The sequence below is a fragment of the Physeter macrocephalus genome, chromosome 17, assembly GCF_002837175.3.
Source record: "Physeter macrocephalus isolate SW-GA chromosome 17, ASM283717v5, whole genome shotgun sequence".
NCBI classification, from domain to species: Eukaryota; Metazoa; Chordata; class Mammalia; order Artiodactyla; family Physeteridae; genus Physeter; species Physeter macrocephalus.
In genome coordinates, this window is record NC_041230.1 from 49404647 (window position 1) to 49412181 (window position 7535).

General features: G+C 46.9%; 1 long non-coding RNA gene across 5 annotated transcripts in view; it reads left to right on the top strand.

The window, feature by feature from the left end:
* The first annotated feature begins 1485 nt into the window (after nucleotides 1-1485).
* Nucleotides 1486-7535, top strand: part of LOC114484052 (uncharacterized) — a 46245-nt gene continuing 40195 nt past the window's right edge. For all 5 annotated transcript variants that reach the window (XR_003676548.2, XR_008615463.1, XR_003676549.2 and 2 more), the window contains exons 1-2: nucleotides 1486-1574; nucleotides 1865-2011. This is a non-coding gene — a long non-coding RNA (uncharacterized lncRNA). The remainder of the gene's footprint in view (nucleotides 1575-1864; nucleotides 2012-7535) is intronic.

The following is a 7535-nucleotide window of genomic DNA, read 5'->3' on the forward strand; positions in this document are numbered from 1 at the left end:
ATCGAAGAATTTAAAGTATCCCTGATGTATGCCAGGCATGGTGCAAGGCTCTAGGGACACAGAGATGAATGAGACGTGGTCCTTGTCCTCAAGGCCTTATGGTCTAGCAGGCACGTGGGACACTCCAGGGTGGGAATCGGCATGGAAGGCAGTGTGGGCATGGGGTTGGGGGTCTGCTTCTACCTTGGGGGAGAAAGAAATGGTTAATGAGGTGGGGCAGGGGCTAGAGCTGAAGTTCAACAAAGGATGAGCAGCTGCTCATTAGCCAGATGAGAGAGGAGATTCCAGCAGAAGGAGGCCCATGACACGGTTTTAAAAGGGTCGAGAGAGTGGGGAGGGGAGAGGAGGATTTGTCAGACGACTTGGAGAGGGCCGCTGCTACCTGAGTATCCCCGCCCCACTGCCTCCCTCATGGGGAAGAGGTGGTGGGTGCTACCTTCTTCTCTTCTCAAGCCTGGAGAGAAGGTCTTCAGAGAGGGCCCTTGGTGAGCTGGGTATGTGTTCTTTGAGGCTGGGAACCCCCAGGGACAGGCTCCTTACTCATGCCCTTGGAATGATCTATGACGGGTGGAGGGAGAGGGAAGGGGAGAGAGGAAAGGCAGCATTTCTGCATTTGGGAAATGACTACAGTCGGCTGGAAGCAGCCGAGGACTGGGTGAGAATTTTCTGTGGACCAGATGTTAGCCTTGGGTGGGGGGGCGGTGGAGAGGGTAGAGAGAACGAGGAGAACAGAGAAAGGGACCCTGTTGGTGACAGGAGAAGCACCAGCTGAGCCGACGTGGCCTCTAAGGAGAGGCACCACCCCCACCCCAGGAGCTGTGGTCCCAGGGGCTCAGCAGGGAGCCTCACGAGCCCATAGAAGCTCCTACGAGAGGCGGCTGCAAACGTCTGCTGGGCGGTGAGAGCAAGGCCGGTGCCACCAAGTGAGGACCTGCCTGTCCTACCTGGTTCCCTTTCCTTCCCCCCTCACTCCCTTCATCCCTGGAGGCATCCAGTCTGTTTTTCTCACGGGGAGGAGAAGACTGCTTATCATCTAAGAGTGAGCCCCCAAGTCACAGGGTGTATGGAGATTTTATCTCTTATCTCCTACCAAGTAGCTTTTATAGGAGACAAAAATTAATTTGCATTTGAATTACAGCCTCTGTATTATATTTTCCATTGTCATTCCATTTCCTTTCCAGATTCTTCCTGTTCCAAACTGTACCTTTGGTACCTGGCAAAATTGCAGTGTTTCCCATTACCCCCTTTCTCACACACCTCTGAGGTCCAGGGTAGCGGACCTGGGTGGGCTGGAGACTCTGCCACCTTCATCACATTCCTGCCTGCTGACCTCACCACACCGCCCTCAGAGACGCTCTGTTCTTTCCAGATTAAGTGCATGTCAGCTGTGGCCTCCTGCCCTGGCTGGTGCCAGCCAGTCTGCTGCCCTATCTCTATTCCAGCCAGCCTCCTGACACCTCCTCTCTTGTTCCTCTCTCTCCCACCCTTTAGTTTTTACCTATCTCTCCCCCGCAGGGCATGGACTGCCGTTTCCCGAAACACAGTCTCGTCTAGACATGATGGAAGAAATCCAGGTACTCGCACTCTCTTCCAGTGATTCTCAGCGGGGGTGATTTTGCTCCCCAGGGCACAGTTGGCAATGTCTGGAGACATCTGTAGTTGTCATGACTTGGGGGCTGGGGCTACTGGCACCTAGTGGGTCGAGGCCAGGGATGCTGCTATACATCCTACGGTGGACAGGACGGTCCCCGCAACAAAGAATTATCTCGTCCCAAATGTCAGAAGTGCCAAAGTGGAGAATCCCTATGACTCTAAGTTCTATAACTGCAGGTAATATCTGTCTCTTCCTTATTTTGTGACCCAGGCTGGATGCTGTGAACCATCGTTTTGTCTAAGACACACTGAAAAACTGGCTGGCAGACCCCTGGACACCAAGTCAGGAAGGGAAGAGGAGGGAGGTTTGGAAGGGGAGCCACAAACTCCAAGTACCTTCAAGAGGCACTGCCACATGGTAAGTCCCAAATGGCCCCCCAAGGCTCTCTTTCTCACGGGAGGAGGTTGCACTGAGTCCTCTGCCACCTCAGAAGTCAGCCTCTCTGGGATGCCGTGAGCCGCCGAGACATTGACCAGTAGGTCCTGTCCAAGCTCCAAGTTGCCAGAAGCCCAGGAGGCCTGCAGGCCTGACAGGGGCTCCACGAAGTGGTTGGTGACGTTTCTGGAGGGGGCAGAGGTGGTGGTGTTGCTGGTGGCTCGGATCTCCAAGTGGTGCATCTCTGGGCCCATCCGTTGCTGGACTGCTCCATCCAGGGTCAGATTGTAGGGGAGCGGGCCCGTCTGCGCGGTGAACTCAGCCAGGGGCGTGTTACCTGGCAGCACAGTGTAAGTCACGCCTGTTCCTAGGTGGAGTGAGGCACATTTAAGAACGTCAGGCATGCAGTAGATTATACTGAGGTAGTTCAGCCTCCAGCTGTGAAGTCAGATTCCACGTACAGACGTAGATGTGGGTATAAAGACATATGTAAGGGTGTATCCTCCCCACCCAAATATTAAAACAGATTATCTCTGAGTATTGGGTTCATGAGTGATTTTTCTTTCAGGGCCCTCTCTGCTCACCTGCATATTCTAATTATTTTATTTATTTTATTTAATTTTAATTTTATTTATTTGGCTGCGCCGGGTGTTAATTGCAGCACACAGGATCTTCATTGCCACGTGCGGGTTCTTAGTTGCAGCATGCAGGATCTAGTTCCCTGATGAGGGATCAAACCCGGGCCCCCTGCGTTGGGAGCACGGAGTCTTAACCACTGGACACCAGGGAAGTCCCTCTAATTATTTATACTCTGCGTGTGTTACCATAAACTTAAAAGTTTGTAGTAAAAACATCAGAACATTTTGTTGATAGAGATATCCTTGTGGCGAGGAAGGCTGAAAAGGTAGCATCTCTTAAGGATGTGGCTGGTTTTTATGCGTAAGAATTAGCCTCCAGTCTTGTCTTAAGCCGAAGCAGTGAAGCCCTTTCCATCTCCACGATTAACTGCCTGAGACCCTGCCCAATGAGAGAACTCAGCCTGTTCACATTAAGATGGGGCTCCCTTACAGACTGGGGCTGGTTATCCTAACTGGATGCTAAAGATTGTGGTTGACTCTTAAAAAATGTGATTTAAACCACTAACTTACGATTCTTTCCAATAGAAACCAAGCTCGTATATTTCTTGTTTGAGTGAAGCTGCTGTTGTGCTGTTGGTGTTGATGTAAGCCCTCTGAGAACAGGAGCCCTGACTTTCATGTTTATTGCTGCCTCCCCCATACCTGACAAAGAGTAGTCACTCAATTATATTTGTAGAATGAAAAAAGATTATCTTAAGTTTTTCCAGGTGCACCTAGCAAGCCATTTTCAGCCAACAAGCACACCAGAACAGAAAGGAGCCCCAAGCACTGTGTTCAAAGTCCCGTTATAGATCCATGAAGTTACTGCTCTGAGTGAGGCTCCGGGTGGTATGAGGTTGGACTGAGACATGTCCTCACCTCCACAGCTCTGTGCCACTCAGTTTATATCAACAGGCCTCCGTCCAGACCTCAGACTGGACCTGTGCCTTGAGGAAAGATACTGCCTTCGGTGAGGATGGGAGAGTCTCTATTGACAGAAGGGGTGATATTCAAAATATTTAACAACTGAAACTGCATGGGCACCAGCTAAGTAGAATGCTGTTCTGATAAATCAGAATGGACGCTGTGACCAATCCGAATGGATGCTGTGACCAGTTAGAATGGACGTTGTGACCAATGAGAAATATTGCTATGACCCATCAGAATAGGTGCCATGACAAATCAGAATGGATACGTTGACTGATCAGCATGGACATGATGACCAATCAGAATGGCCTCTGTGACCAATCAGAAGAGAAACTGTGAGCAATCAGCAGGGACACCAGCCATAACAGCTGCTGCAGTTGATTATCAGCCCTGACTGGGGGCAATGTGATTGTGTCAAGCTGGTCGATGCTGGCTGTGCTGAGATTCACATTCCCCCAACAGGGAATGGCTTGGAAGTCCGAGTCTTGTGATGGGACTAGGGGCATGCAAATGGTCTTCAGAAGGCTGGTTGCTCTCACTAGCTTACTAGCCTTGTGACTCTGGCCAAATTTCTCAACCTTCCTTCCATTTCTTCCTCCGTAAAACATATTGGGTGCGCTACTATATAAAGCACTTAGACCAGTTCTTCGTATACACTAGGTGCTAAATAAATGAATGGCTAAGAAACTAACTCCATAAGTGATTGCTGTTAGTATTTATTGAAGCCTGGGAGCTGGATGGATAGATCGGGGGCAAAGCAAGTTTGCCTTGACCTTGACCCTTTCTGCAGACTCACCTCCGTCAAGCTCCACCTGAATCCACAGAGGGTCCCTGCAGACTGCCCAGCAGAGAGGGCTGGTTCCTGATGTGGACAGGCCAGAACACCCAGTCACACAGAGCCTCTCCATCTTGTCTCACACGGTCACTTGCTTCTGAGCTATCACGTTCCACTCGCTGGTTGTACACTCGACAAACACAGTGAATTCCCCAGGGGCTGTGAACTGGTGGAAAACGCTGCTGGACAAACTACCAACAACGGTCAGAAACGTTACCAGTGTTGGGCTCACACACACGCGCATTCTCATGTGGGCATGTGTGCACTCCAGCCATACATCTCCCCCGCTCTGCAAAGATAAAAACTGCTGAAGCCCGTGCGCCTAGAGCCCGTGCTCCACAACAGGAGAAGCCACCGCAATGAGAAGCCCGCGCACCGCAACGAAGAGTAGTCCCCGCTCGCCACAACTAGAGAAAGCCCATGCGCAGCTACAAAGACCCAACGCAGCCAAAAATAAATAAATAAATTTATTTTTTTAAAAAATGCAAAAGGAAATTTGAAGGAAGTTTTTCCAGCTGAAGGGAAATGATATCAGAGGGAAACTCGAAACTTCAGGAAAGAAGGGAGAATGCGAGAAAAGGTAAATATCTTGGTAAATGTAGCCTATTTTTCTCCTCTTAAGTTCTTTAATATATGTATGACTGTTGAAAGGGCTTTTCAATGTATGTAAACATCCTACAACTGACAATTATAACATAAAAGATGGCAGGCAAAGGAAACTATATGCTGGTAAGGCCATAACATTTTACCTGAAGTGGAAAATATTAACTCTAAGTAGACTGTGAAAGGTTAGATATGTTAATTGTAATCCCCAAGGAAACTATTTAAAAAGTGATACAGGGCTTCCCTGGTGGCGCAGTGGTTGAGAGTCCGCCTGCCGATGCAGGAGACACGGGTTCGTGCCCCGGTCCGGGAAGATCCCACATGCCGCGGAGCGGCTGGGCCCGTGAGCCATGGCCGCTGAGCCTGCGCGTCCGGAGCCTGTGCTCTGCAATGGGGAAAGGCCACAGCGGTGAGAGGCCCGCGTACGGAAAAAAAAAAAAAAAAAAAAAAAGTAATACAAAGAAAAATAACCAAAAAAGCCAATAGATGAGCTAAAATGGAATGCTGAAAATATTCAAATAATCCAAAAGAGAGGAAGAAAGGAGAGGAACAGGTGGAAAATAAACAGAGGGTGCAAACAGAGCACAAATAACAAAATAGTAGACCTAAATCTAACTATATCAATAATTACATTAATTGTAAACAATCTAAACATACCAATTATTATGCCAGATGAGATTTAAAAAAAACAAGACTCAACTGTATGCTGTCTATAAGATGCCCACTTTAAATATGACAATATAGATAGGTTAAAAGTAAAAGGATGGTTGTATAGCACAGGGGGCTCTACTCAGTGCTCTGTGGTGACCTAAATGGGAAGGAAATACAAAAAAGAGGGGATATATGTATATGTATAGCTGATTCACTTTCCTATACAGTAGAAACTAATACAACATTGTAAAGCAACTATACTCCAATAAAAATTTTTAAAAAATAATCACTTTGAGAAAACAGTAACAGTTAACAACAACAACAAAAAAGTAAAAGGATGGAAGACAAGATGTAACAGCAAACACTAATCAAAAGAATGTTGGAGTGGCCATTATTAATATCAAACCATGTAGATTTCAGAACAAGAAAACTAACTGTAGAAATGTGAAGAGGGCCTTGAATCCTACCTGTTTTTCAGCAATCTGTCTGGAAGAAGAAATTTATTCCATTCTCTAAACTCTGGTGCCAACTGAAATTGCCCAGGACCAAAAAGCAGAGAAATGGATTTTTCTTGATTTGTCACCCAGTGACCTCACCCAAGAGAGCAGAGTGCAAAGTGGTTTAGTAACTGCTGCCAACAAAGAGAAGCTGTGCTTGGAGTACAAAGTAATGGAGGCAACAACTTAAATTTAATGATCCTGTGACCCAGGAATTCCACTCCTGGGTATAAACCCAACAGAAATGTGTACATATGTGCATGAAAAGACATGTACTAGAATGTTCACAGCTGCACAAGTTGTAATAGTACAAATGGGAAACCACCCCAATGCGTATCAACACTAGAATGGATAAGTTGAGGAATATTCATCCAACAGAATGTTATACCGCAGTGAGAAGAAAGCAATCACAGTTCCACACAGCAATATGCATAAATCTCAAAAACATACTTACTCAGCCGAAGTAAGACCCAAGAGAAAATATACTTTACGATTCTATTTACATAATTTTCAAACACAGGTCACAGTAATCGATGATGTTAGAAATCAGTGTCCTTGTGGGGGGGCGGCCCGTGGAGGATTTCTGGGTACTGGGTCATGTTTTGTTTCTTGATCTAGGTGCTGGTTACATGGATGTTTATTGTGTAAAAGTTAATTGAGCTGTATCTTTTTGTGCAGTTTTCTATACATATCTTATGCCTCTATAAAAAGTTTAAAAATTAGTTCAAAATTCCATCACTTACTGATTTGTATACACTGCTTTGATACTTGATGTGAATGTGATACAATTTAATGGGAGGTCCCCCAGACTCAACTCTGTCCAGAGGTGACTCAAAATAGAGACCCAAGAATTACGGCAATACCCAGATTTGTCAGTAGGTGGCGCTGACTTGGACAAATTTCACTTTATTCAAATTGTCTCTATAGGCACATAATATAATTTCAGAAATGTAGAAAGTTTCCCACGACAAACAGAGAAACAAAACAGCTTGCCATGCAAATGAGCACAAGACATGGAGAGTGCAAGGCTAGAAGGAGCTTTTAAAGGAGAAATCCTTTGACTTCTTAGGCTGTTTCTATTTGAGGTTGAATCCTGTCCATTAGCTCATGTGATTTATCTAGGATGGAGACGGAGTCCGATGTGAAAATCCACCTCTTAGCCTAATGAGGAGTTAAGCAAAAGTAGGAGTCCATACAAACACATTTTTAAAAAGCATAGTTCACGGGTTCGTGCCCCGGTCTGGGAAGATCCCACATGCCGCCGAGCGGCTGGGCCCGTGAGCCATGGCCGCTGAGCCTGAGCGTGCGGAGCCTGTGCTCCGCAACGGGAGAGGCCACAACAGTGAGAGGCCCGCGTACCGCAAAAAAAAACCCAA